The sequence below is a fragment of the Littorina saxatilis genome, linkage group LG3, assembly GCF_037325665.1.
Source record: "Littorina saxatilis isolate snail1 linkage group LG3, US_GU_Lsax_2.0, whole genome shotgun sequence".
Classification (NCBI taxonomy): Eukaryota; Metazoa; Mollusca; class Gastropoda; order Littorinimorpha; family Littorinidae; genus Littorina; species Littorina saxatilis.
In genome coordinates, this window is record NC_090247.1 from 21,662,690 (window position 1) to 21,676,557 (window position 13,868).

Consider the following 13,868-nt stretch of genomic DNA (forward strand, 5'->3'; position numbering starts at 1 on the left):
TTTAATTTTCAGAGCTTGTTTTTAATCCGAATATAACATATTTATATGTTTTTGGAATCAGCAAATGATGGAAAATAAGATAAACGTAAATTTGGATCGTTTTATAAATTTTTATTTATTTTTACAATTTTCAGATTTTTAATGACCAAAGTCATTAATTAATTTTTAAGCCACCAAGCTGAAATGCAATACCGAAGTCCGGGCTTCGTCGAAGATTACTTGACCAAAATTTCAACCAATTTGGTTGAAAAATGAGAGCGTGACAGTGCCGCCTCAACTTTCACGAAAAGCCGGATATGACGTCATCAAAGACATTTATCAAAAAAATGAAAAAAACGTTCGGGGATTTCATACCCAGAAACTCTCATGTCAAATTTCATAAAGATCGGTCCAGTAGTTTAGTCTGAATCGCTCTACACACTCACACACACACACACAGACACACACACACACGCACATACACCACGACCCTCGTTTCGATTCCCCCTCGATGTTAAAATATTTAGTCAAAACTTGACTAAATATAAAAACATGCATAATTCTTGTCTATTTTTTAGTTGTGCAAGTATTTCATAGGAGACCACTGCTTTAAAAGAGTGTAATTAGAATGTGTATAAAGCTAAACTTATGTGTTAGCAGTGAATGTAGTCATAGACTGACCATCCTTTCTTTTCTCTTCTAATTTCTGTTGTTGTATTTATTATGAATATGTTATGAAGACTTTGAAGTATTCAGGACTGCGAATTGAGGTCGATATCTATGGCTCAAGGTGAAATGATCAAATTTGTGGGTTTTTTTTCTCACTTTATTTCAGTCATTTTGCATAAAGCTTGTGTGGAGTAGGTTTTACTCAAAGTAGCAGAATATGTGTGTGTGTGTGTGTGTGTGTGGGGGGGGGGTTATTCTTAAGTGTGAAAATTAGTCCCAGCTGGCATTATATCATGCAATTCTTTGCTTCTATGAAGAGATGTACAAGGTTGAAGTGTATGCGCTGGAGGGAAATTGACAACACAAAACCAACACCAATCCGTGTGCTGTTTTGCACAGCGTTTTATCTTGTGTTTTCTTGTGTCAACTTGCTTGTCAGTACACGTACTTCTAATCAATTCAATCCTTGACGCGATCAAAATGTGCATTATATGTATGTACTACAGTGGAACCCCACTTTAAGACCTCCACAAATCTGAGAAAAATCAAGTCTTAAACAAGAGGCGAAGCCTTCAAGGCTCACGTAAGAAATCGACAAACAGTAACACAAACTCAATCACTTCGTCACACATACACACACACACACACACACACACACACAGTAAGCATAGGTGAAACTGTGCAAGAAAGGGAGACACTAGATCTGCCAACTAGTCTCGGCCCGCTCACAATAACAATGACCGAGACTTTCAGTAATTCCTTCGCGTGACGTCTAACCCTCTTACGTCATAATGTGACGTCTTCAAATGTTAAAGTTTCTATCACACACGTCAAACACTTTTGACCGAGACGTAATCTTCTTATGCGAGCTTTATCCATAGACTCGGAAATGTTAAAGTTTCTATCACACACACACACATGCACGCACGCACAGACAGACAAAAGTTAGCATCGCATAGGCTACACTTACGTGAGCCAAAAAGGAATGAGTCTTAAAATGGGATAATTTTACAGAGGTTATGAACACAGCCAGGGTCTTAAAAGGGAGGGAGTCTTAACAAAAAAATTGGGGGGGGGGGGGGGGGCTAAAAGGGGAGTTCCACTGTACCACTGCTACTGTGCTGTGTTGCTCTCGTTTTGTTAGATTTTTGTCCTATGTAGTTACAGAAATGAAAATGGTTTCCCACATGCGTAGTTTTGCATGTGACTTATTTATGATCACAAACATATCACGTAATCAATACATAACTTTTTTTTGGTAGGATCTTTGAATTGCTTTGATGTAGTATTTTGAAGCTATGCCGGTTTATCCGGTAATTTTGATGGAAATATGATTCGGCATAGTTTCAAGGAAAAGGGGACAATGTCATTTTAAAGGTACAGACTTTTTCATGTGAACAATGGTATTCCCCCAATATAGACTTGTTCAGACTTTGAGTCGGGCTTTTAAACATGGCAAGAACCAACAGCCTGGCTGCATTCTGTGTTGAGTGGGAATTCTTTGTTAAATTAATTACTGTTTTGTGTACAGTGGAACCTTGAACTTTTTTTTTTTTTTTTTTTTTACCGCAACACGGTGGCCTAATGGTAAGGCGTCCGCCCAGTGAGTGGGAGGTCGTGGGTTCGAACCCCGGCCGGGTCATACCTAAGACTTTAAAATTGGCAATCTAGTGGCTGCTCTGCCTGGCGTCTGGCATTATGGGGTTAGTGCTAGGACTGGTTGGTCCGGTGTCAGAATAATGTGACTGGGTGAGACATGAAGCCTGTGCTGCGACTTCTGTCTTGTGTGTTGCGCACGTTAAATGTCAAAGCAGCACCGCCCTGATATCACCCTTCGTGGTGGGCTGGGCGTTAAGCAAACAAACAAACAAACAAACCTTGAACTTTTGATTCATGTACATGTACCACCAAAAATCTGAGAAAATTGTGTCTTAGAAAGGAGGGAGTCATGAAATGGGGGTAAATTGACCATGGTTATGAACGGAAAGTTAGAGAAAATCGGGTCCTGCATTGGGGGTCTGAAATGAGGGTTTCCAATGTATAAATGATTTTTCGATGTATTAATGATTTTTTTTTTTTTTCACCGAAAAGTGGCATTGCCTGTCTGGTGTAAGTCATTGAATATCATAGAGGCGGTTGATTGAAACATGTTTTGAGCTCGACGGCAACCAAAATAATACAGGAACCTTTCTCGTTGACGCAGTCATTTTTTGTCATAATACTGGTTGCAGCGCTGCTTCCACAAATTGGTTTTGAATTTATTCTTCATTTACATTTCTCAAAGCTTGAAGTGTTCAAAATTGCTTCCCCCCCAAATATTGCTGTGCAATTTGTCCCCCCCCCCCCCCCCCCCCCCAAAGGATAACATTGGTACTAACCATGGTTTGCCATTCCCTGTTTGCATTGTGATATGACCACAGGTTTGCCTAAATGCAGGGAGAGCTAACAAATAACATGATGACATGACAGTCTGTGGTGAATCCTGGTGCACTGTGTCTTAAAAACGCCATATATATGTTTGCATATGTGTGTGAATATGTACAGATACAGTATGCTTTTCTTTGTATGTATTGTTCAAACAATGAAGTGTACCTCAATTTCTTTGCTTTTTTTTTTTTAAATTTTCAAAACCATTTATATGTTTTCTTGTGTGTGCCATGGACAACTTTTCTTTTTATGTACTGTACAAACAAGGAAGTGTACCTCAAATCATTATTTTGTTCTCCAGTTGGAAACTATAATGTGTCGCATTGTGCTTTAATTAAAACGTGAGAGCATATTACTTGCATCCATTTCTGTCAAGCAAATAGGGATCCTAGGTCTTTGGTTTATTGCCAAGAAGCAGAATCACAAAGAAAACAGGATTTCCTGATGATGCATACAGCTGTGAATAAGATTGAGATTCTGGGAAACTGCAGAGCAGAGGCAATATGAAGTAGTTTTTAAAATACCATCATCAACATGTGATCACTGAAATTGTTCATCTGAATGGGGCATTCACTTGATCTTTTTGCATCGATTCGTTTTTGGCTAGTACAAGAAAATAGCGATACGCTTGGATAAATCTGAAGTCAGAATGTCTTCAGAGTTGTTCTATCTATCATTCTCGTTAGCCCACATGTTACAGTGGAGACCGGTGTCACGATTTCATCTTTCGCCTGTGTACATATTTCCCCCTCGATATAATACTCAAGACTGAAATGTTGTTTCCTGGTAAAATTAAGAAGTGAAATTATTTATGGACGAAAAGCATGTCAGTTTCTTGCATGTGAAGAAAATTGGTGGTGAAATGTAATAGATTTCACACCCAAAATCGATTTATTCAAAAACGTGTACCGAGTGGTTACGTCCCTTGAGTAAGAAGGGAAACATTTTAGGATGAATCAAATTTCTAAGTTAAATAAAAAAAATTGGTTGGACAAATTTGGCCCCATGAATGTAAGGTACACAAGGTCGCTCATCAGTACTATCGAAGGGTGGTTTTTTGTTCAGTGTAGAGTTTATACTAGATCAACGAGGCCGAGAATCGAAATATCACCACGGCGAAAGATGAAAACGTCACACCGGCCACCGCATACCCAAGTGAAGCATGCATGGGTGTCCAGGTGGCTTTCTTTAATTTGACTTCTCTGCTATTGTACAGTGGAACGCCCTTATTAGACCATCACAAATCTGATACAAATCAAGCCTTTAAAAGGAAGGAGTCTTAAAATGGGGGGTACATTTACACAGGGAGGTTATGAGCATAAAATCTGAGAAAAAGGGTCTAAAAACAAACAGGGAGGGAGCCATAAATCTGGAGTCTTAACGGGTGTGTGTGTGGGTGGGGGGGGTTGTGGGGTGTGTGTGTGGGGGTGTGGGTGGGGGGAGGGTGTGGGTGGTGTGTGTGTGGGGGGGTGTATGTGGGGGTGGGGTGTGTGGGGGTGGGGTGTGTGGGGGTGGGGTGGGTATGTGTGTGGGTGGGTGTGTGTATGTGGGGGGGGGGGGCACTGTAGTGATAACACCAGCTGTAAGTGTTAAAGTCAAGCCAGTCTTCAGTACCTATCTGTCATAATGTGTGGGGGAGGGAGTGGGGGGGGGGTAGGAGGGTCAGCCATAATGCGCAGAAAGAAACAATGAAGTTGGTGGTGCCACAAAACGGTCTCGTTTGATTTGAATTTTCCAAAGATGACTTACTTGCGTTTGATCTTTCTCCAGCTATGGATTAAGTGTACGTTATTTTGTATATGCAGAGCCTGTAGTAAGTAGTATACTTTGCCATAGAACCAACGCTTTTGTGTCACTGGTGTTTATAATCAAAATACATTCATTGTCATGGTATCATGTTCACCGGGTCCCCCCGCGGGTTAGGGGGAAGAATTTACCCGATGCTCCCCAGCATGTCATAAGAGGCGACTAACGGATTCTGTTTCTCCTTTTACCCTTGTTAAGTGTTTCTTGTATAGAATATAGTCAATTTTTGTAAAGATTTTAGTCAAGCAGTACCCCCCGCGGGTTAGGGGGAAGAATTTACCCGATGCTCCCCAGCATGTCGTACGAGGCGACTAACGGATTCTGTTTCTCCTTTTACCCTTGTTAAGTGTTTCTTGTATAGAATATAGTCAATGTTTGTAAAGATTTTAGTCAAGCAGTATGTAAGAAATGTTTAGTCCTTTGTACTGGAAACTTGCATTCTCCCAGTAAGGTAATATATTGTACTACGTTGCAAGCCCCTGGAGCAATTTTTTTATTAGTGCTTTTGTGAACAAGAAACAATTAACAAGTGGCTCTATCCCATCTCCCCTCCTTTCCCCGTCGCGATATAACCTTCGTGGTTGAAAACAACGTTAAACACCAAATAAAGAAAGAAAGAAAGTCAAGCAGTATGTAAGAAATGTTAAGTCCTTTGTACTGGAAACTTGCATTCTCCCAGTAAGGTAATACATTGTACTACGTTGCAAGCCCCTGGAGCAAATTTTTGATGAGTGCTTTTGTGAACAAGAAACAATTGACAAGTGGCTCTATCCCATCTCCCCCCCTTTCCCCGTCGCGATATAACCTTCGTGGTTGAAAACGACGTTAAACACCAAATAAAGAAAGAATAAAGAGGGTATCACGTTCACCGGGAATTTCTGGTATTGTACCAAAACCATTCACAAAATTTGGAGAAATGCAATGGGCAACCGGTTATGCATACCAACAATGAACAGCCTGGGTGGTCTCGGTGCACAGTGGACATCTTTTGATGAATTCATTTCTTCCAACAAATCCAACTCTCAACATTAAGCAGTCAGAGAGTTGATCTGTAGTATGTGACCAAGTGGAGGGATGATCTTATTCCATGTAATTTGGAGAAATGCAATGGGCAACCGGTTATGCATACCAACAATGAACAGCCTGGGTGGTCTCGGTGCACAGTGGACATCTTTTGATGAATTCATTTCTTCCAACAAATCCAACTCTCAACATTAAGCAGTCAGAGAGTTGATCTGTAGTATGTGACCAAGTGGAGGGATGATCTTATTCCATGTAATTTGGAGAAATGCAATGGGCAACCGGTTATGCATACCAAAAATGAACAGCCTGGGTGGTCTCTGTGCACAGTGGACATCTTTTGATGAATTAATTTCTTCCAACAAATCCAACTCTCAACATTAAGCAGTCAGAGAGTTGATCTTTAGTATGTGACCAAGTGGAGGGATGATCTTATTCCATGTAATTTGGAGAAATGCAATGGGCAACCGGTTATGCATACCAAAAATGAACAGCCTGGGTGGTCTCTGTGCACAGTGGACATCTTTTGATGAATTAATTTCTTCCAACAAATCCAACTCTCAACATTAAGCAGTCAGAGAGTTGATCTTTAGTATGTGACCAAGTGGAGGGATGATCTTATTCCATGTAATTTGGAGAAATGCAATGGGCAACCGGTTATGCATACCAAAAATGAACAGCCTGGGTGGTCTCTGTGCACAGTGGACATCTTTTGATGAATTAATTTCTTCCAACAAATCCAACTCTCAACATTAAGCAGTCAGAGAGTTGATCTGTAGTATGTGACCAAGTGGAGGGATGATCTTATTCCATGTAATTTGGAGAAATGCAATGGGCAACCGGTTATGCATACCAACAATGAACAGCCTGGGTGGTCTCGGTGCACAGTGGACATCTTTTGATGAATTCATTTCTTCCAACAAATCCAACTCTCAACATTAAGCAGTCAGAGAGTTGATCTGTAGTATGTGACCAAGTGGAGGGATGATCTTATTCCATGTAATTTGGAGAAATGCAATGGGCAACCGGTTATGCATACCAACAATGAACAGCCTGGGTGGTCTCGGTGCACAGTTGACATCTTTTGATGAATTCATTTCTTCCAACAAATCCAACTCTCAACATTAAGCAGTCAGAGAGTTGATCTTTAGTATGTGACCAAGTGGAGGGATGATCTTATTCCATGTAATTTGGAGAAATGCAATGGGCAACCGGTTATGCATACCAAAAATGAACAGCCTGGGTGGTCTCTGTGCACAGTGGACATCTTTTGATGAATTAATTTCTTCCAACAAATCCAACTCTCAACATTAAGCAGTCAGAGAGTTGATCTGTAGTATGTGACCAAGTGGAGGGATGATCTTATTCCATGTAATTTGGAGAAATGCAATGGGCAACCGGTTATGCATACCAACAATGAACAGCCTGGGTGGTCTCGGTGCACAGTGGACATCTTTTGATGAATTCATTTCTTCCAACAAATCCAACTCTCAACATTAAGCAGTCAGAGAGTTGATCTGTAGTATGTGACCAAGTGGAGGGATGATCTTACCCCATGTAATTTGGAGAAATGCAATGGGCAACCGGTTATGCATACCAACAATGAACAGCCTGGGTGGTCTCGGTGCACAGTGGACATCTTTTGATGAATTCATTTCTTCCAACAAATCCAACTCTCAACATTAAGCAGTCAGAGAGTTGATCTGTAGTATGTGACCAAGTGGAGGGATGATCTTACCCCATGTAAAAGCTTGTCCAGATCTGAGATGGTGAGCCAAATTGTTTTTGAAAGAAGGAGTGTGCCTTTAAGTTAGAGCCAGGATTCGTTCTTGCAAAGAACACAAGATTTGACTATATATGGCTAGAGGAATCATTGAGTATCAGAAGGTGTCTCCAGTACTGTGACTTTGCCACTTTGAGACTTTTATTATAGGATTTTAAGCCAGACTTAAAAAAAAGTCTGTTTTTATTTTTGTCAATTGGCATTGTTGAACACAGAAAAGTTTGTTCATTGTCTTTAAGTGACATTTATTCACGCAGATTCAAATCTGTTCATTAACTTGTTTTCTTTTGGGTGCGTAATATTGTTACTGTATGATAATAGCATAGTTTAAAGTTCTTGAGCTTTGAGAGGCGGTTTGTTATTATGTTTTTTGAAATTATAAATTGTATCATTAGCGTCCTTCCATTGTTACATTGAGATGTACTTTTATCTGATTGTGATTCACGATCTAAATGGCTTTTTGTATACAGTAATCATAATGAGGGAGGGAGTGGGGTTAACCTGAAGTGGCAATTTGAAACTGCATGTTGGTTACCTTGATGGATTTATGGTTCTACTGAAGAAATTCTATCATCAGTTATAGGGCTGATCCAAGACTGGAGAGTGTGAATTTTGTAGGTAAGAATGCAAGAGTAAAGCATTCCTAGTATGTTTTGTTACCTATGTATGTTTTGTTACCTATGTATGTTTTGTTACCTATGTATGTTTTGTTACCTATGTTATGTATGTTTTGTTACCTATGTATGTTTTGTTGTGCAGATAAATTGCTTTACGATACTGAGAACAAGTTGCCTTACATTTTTTTTATTCACTTTTTTTTTTATTATGTAGAAGCAGTTAATTATTTAAGTATTTGGCTTGTGCCTCCTATTTGTTTTGTTTGCTTTTTGGGGCATATTAAGCCTTTACTTTTTACCTTACTGAAGCTTTATCTCTTGGTTCTTATGACGCCGTTGTGTTTTTTCTCCTGCTTTAAGCCCCTGGAGCAATTTTTGTTATTAGTGCTTTTGTGAACAAGAAACAATTAACAAGTGGCTTTATCCCATCTTCCCCCCCTTTCCCCGTCGCGATATAACCTTCGTGGTTGAAAACGACGTTAAACACCAAATAAAGAAAGAAAGAAAGAAATCACTCTTGCTTGTAATATTATTGCTATTATTTATATTAATATTTTGGAGTTCACACTTTGTTTTAATTTACTTAACTTCTTTAATCTGTTTTTCGTGTGCTAAATCTGAAGAGATGCTTTACTGATGATTTTCGTTCTTTCACAACAAAGGGAAATTTATTTTGTTTGATGATGAGAATCTTTGCGCACTGTATATCTATTTACTAATTCATTAATATTTGTTTCCTCCCACCACGTTGATTTGTCCTTGATGCTTGCCTGCGTTAATTTGCCAAATCATTTGAAAATGCTTTAGTTGTGTTTTATGGTATTTTGTTACTAATGTTACACACTTGCGTTGCTGAAGTCGCAATATTACAATGCAAATTAAATATATTTAATATGATCACATTTGTCTTGCATGTGATAGGAGTTCTGATTGATAATTTCCTTTGGCATAGAAAATGTAGACTCAAACACTCTCTCACACTAGTAAGAGTATTGTGGAAATTATACAAATACAAATCGCTTGATAAGAAAAACTGTTTTTCTCGTTCCCTTGATGGTCAGCACACACACACACGCACATTTTTTCTCACACACACACACGCCAATAAAAAAAACTTGCAAAATCATGCAAAACAAACCCATAATGAGAAAACTTGATTTTAATTCTTTGATGGTTGCCATACAACAAAACAAGAGATCACATGAAGACATTGTGGACAAGCAAGGCAAGAACAGTCGTAACGACAATGCAGTAAACGTGATATAGTGCTAACACAATCCTGTAGTCCACAAGGCTGCACCAGATCCTCGTCATTGGAATTTGCCACCTTCTGTACACAATATAGTCCACTTTGACTGGGCGAGCTAGAGGGAGCCTGAATCATTGGAAGAAACAATATTTTCTATCTGTCTTTGTCAAACATTTTGCTACACAATCAACAATTTTTGGAATGTTTGTAACCAGATGTGTGCCCCTTTTTCTTTGGAGCATGCTCAGCCACATAAACATGCACACTGACAGACCGACACAGACACGCGCACACGCATACACAGTGTCACACACACACTTGCGGCAAACACACACGCACACACGCACACACACGCACACACACACACACACACATTCGTAGCATATACTTCACTTGTTTCAAGATAGGCCAATTGACCATAAGCGGGCGTATCGGAGTAAGAGAAAAAAAAGTCTCCATATTATGGAAGAACCCACCTTCATCATAATTGTTGATATATGTGTTTGAATCCCAATACTTTGATTTTCTTGTGTAACAGCATGATCAATGACGAATCAAAACTCTAGTCGCTTGGCAGTTGTATCTACATGTGCTGTTGACCGATTACCAAGCAAATAAAGCGTTACGTTAATGAGCAAAATATGTCATTAATGCTTAACAAGTCGCGTAAGGCGAAATAAGTGACATTTAGTCAAGCTGTCGAACTCACAGAATGAAACTGAACGCACTGCATTTTTTCACAATGACCGTAGTCCGCAGCTCGTACAAAAGGCAGTGAAATTAACGAGCCTATTTAGCGCGGTAGTGGTTGGGTTGTGATGCAAAGCACGCTTTTCTGTACCTCTCTTCGCTTTAACTTTCTGAGCATGTTTTTAATCCAAACATATCATATCTATATGTTTTTGGAATCAGGAACCGACAAGGAATAAGATAAGTGTTTTTAAATCGATTTCGGAAATTTAATTTTAATCATAATTTTTATATTTTTTATTTTTAGAGCTTGTTTTTAATCGCTCTACACACACACACGCACAGACAGACACACACACACACACACACATACACCACGACCCTCGTCTCGATTCCCCCTCTATGTTAAAACATTTAGTCAAAACTTGACTAAATGTAAAAAAGGTACAGCGAATACCTGATATTTTTCCAAATGCTTAGGACGACAGAAATCAGTTTCATGGATACCCAATAATAAAGAAGTTAGCGCCATCGTCTGAAAACTTGAACACGTTTTACTGATGATGAATATGCAAATGAAAAGAAACAAGTCGCGTGAGGCGAAATAAGTGACATTTAGTCAAGCTGTCGAACTCACAGAAATTGAACGTAGTCCGCCGCTAGTGCAAAAGGCAGTGAAAGTGACGAGCCTGTTTGGCGCGGTAGCGGTTGCGCTGTGCTTCATAGCACGCTTTACTGTACCTCTCTTCGTTTTAACTTTCTGAGCGTGTTTTTAATCCAAACATATCATATCTATATGTTTTTGGAATCAGGAACCGACAAGGAATAAGATGAAAGTGTTTTTAAATTGATTTCGAAAATTTAATTTTGATCATAATTTTTAATTTTTTTAATTTTCAGAGCTTGTTTTTAATCCAAATATAACATATGTATATGTTTTTGGAATCAGAAAATGATGAAGAATAAGATGAATGTAAATTTGGATCGTTTTATAAAAACATTATTTTTTTTACAATTTTCAGATTTTTAAGCCACCAAGCTGAAATGCAATACCGAAGTCCGGCCTTCGTCGAAGATTGCTTGGCCAAAATTTCAATCAATTTGATTGAAAAATGAGGGTGTGACAGTGCTGCCTCAACTTTTACAAAAAGCCGGATATGACGTCATCAAAGACATTTATCGAAAAAATTAAAAAAACATCCGGGGATATCATACCCAGGAACTCTCATGTCAAATTTCATAAAGATCGGTCCAGTAGTTTACTCTGAATCGCTCTACACACACACACGCACACACACACATACACACATACACACATACACCATGACCCTCGTCTCGATTCCCCCTCTATGTTAAAACATTTAGTCAAAACTTGACTAAATGTAAAAACACCAGTAACCAGGTTAGGTACGTTTATATCTATAATCAATATTTCGGCACGTTACCGCCTTCTTCGGGATGGTAAGCTTATGGAAAGAATATGAATACGTGTATGATGAATATGCATCAGTGTCTGAAAAATATGGAAGAAACAACCACGGAATGTACGAGGTAGCAATGTGGTATGTTTAAGCCGTGCTGCATACTATTAAGAATACAACTGAATCATTGTAAGATTCGTAATTAAATCCAGGGTTATGCACTCTAACAGCAACGGACATGCTGACATTTCGTAAAAAGCAATTTAACATCATAACAAATAATCCCAAACAGCACTAGAAATGCTTTCTGTAAGCCATTTGTTATCGAGTCATCGTGCAATAGTATTAATGGTTATCTTTGGTTTCATTAAAATGGACACGTGTAATATTCTGGAACACAAACCAATCGATGCAAAGAAATAAATGTCAAGCAACGGGTGAAATTTGGACATATGCAGCCCTTCATACGTTAACTTAACACTTTCTGAAATTCAGCCAAAAAATGTCTGCACTTTAAGAATTAATCAGAAATATTCTAACCTTCAAACATAAATCAGACATTTTCTGCACTCCAGAAATAAGCCAGACATTTCCAGTAAGTTAGCTGAAAAAAAACCTTCCGATGTAAAGGGTGAAACACGAGGAATAAAATAAACTAGTAATCACATGTATAATATCACAAAATAAAAAAACCTATCAGAGTTGGCAAAACAAGTTAGTTGACGAATTATTTTTGGACTCCCCTCGAGCTTCCAAGTTTTTTCCGTGATTTTGAAGTTCCAATTTGCATGAAATACGACTTTTCAATTTAACACAGTTGGCAACAACATTTCAACAAATACTACATTGTTATTCTTACAACTAAAAAAGAAAAACAACTAAAAAAAAACAAAGAGACTGCTAAACACAACAGTAAAATATTACTTATGTACACTAATTGTACAGTGGTATTTGTTTCTAGAACTAAACAAAAAGTTTTATATTGTCATCAACAAAACAGCAATATGTACACACAACAAGAAAACAAAGAATTCTTCATCAGCTGGGGAAAAATGAGATGCAAGGGACATAACAACCAATTTACACAAATCCAGATCCAAGAGTTTTGGTTTAAACTGTTCTATTCAACGTTTGTGCATTATTTACAAAAAGACGCATATTGAGTAAACAACAACAAGCATAATGCTTATAGTGGTGTTTACAGTTTTCTAGAAAATTACATATAAATGGCGGCTGTTGTACAGTTTAAATGAAAAGCAAGCAAACATGAAAAGAAAATTGAATGAAAATTGTACATCAAAACAAAAATCCGTTTTAGAATACATATACAAGAGTTTTGATATCAGCGCAACGATAACTGTTCAGGATATGAGGGTAGAATGTCTGAAATCCTCAGGACTTAGTTTCTTTAACTTCATGGTGAGGGGGTTAAAGTGAAAGGTGTCTATGCAGACATTTCTGAGTATCTGAAATACATATTCTTTACAATTCAAAGGCCTCTTACGCCTCATCAAAACAGTCTCAGATCTGGTAAGGCTTTTACATGGGTTAAGACCAGCCCTCCACTTGCTCACATACCAAAAATGAACAGCCTGGGTGTTCTCAGTGTACACAATAGTATCTTATTTTGACAATTAATTTAGCAAAAGGCACTGCATGGTGTCTTTTTCGGAAATTAATTCATCAACAAATTCCAACTTACCACAGCAAGCAGTTATTGTTTTGATTGTTGGTATGTGACGAAGTGGAGGGATGGTTTTATTCCATGTAAACCGACACGGTTGGCCTAGTGGTAAGGCGTCCGCCCAGTGATCGGGAGGTCGTGGGTTCGAACCCCGGCCGGGTCATACCTAAGACTTTAAAATTGGCAATCTAGTGGCTGCTCCGCCTGGCGTCTGGCATTATGGGGTTAGTGCTAGGACTGGTTGGTCCGGTGTCAGAATAATGTGACTGGGTGAGGCATGAAGCCTGTGCTGCGACTTCTGTCTTGTGTGTGGCGCACGTTATATGTCAAAGCAGCACCGCCCTGATATGGCCCTTCGTGGTCGGCTGGGCGTTAAGCAAACAAACAAACAAACAAACAAAATTCCATGTAAAAATCTGGACATATCTGAGACGGCGAGGAGAACTGTTTTGACGAGGCATAGTTGGCCTTTAAACAGTCCCAAGCAAATCAGAGACTTTGTTATTCGTGCACACCGTGTCCA

The 13,868-nt window shown here is 38.9% G+C and overlaps 1 protein-coding gene across 1 annotated transcript in view; it reads left to right on the plus strand.

The window, feature by feature from the left end:
- Positions 1 to 13,868, plus strand: part of LOC138961867 (zinc finger-containing ubiquitin peptidase 1-like) — a 467,703-nt gene that overhangs the window by 403,966 nt on the left and 49,869 nt on the right. The gene's annotated exons all lie outside the window — the stretch shown is intronic.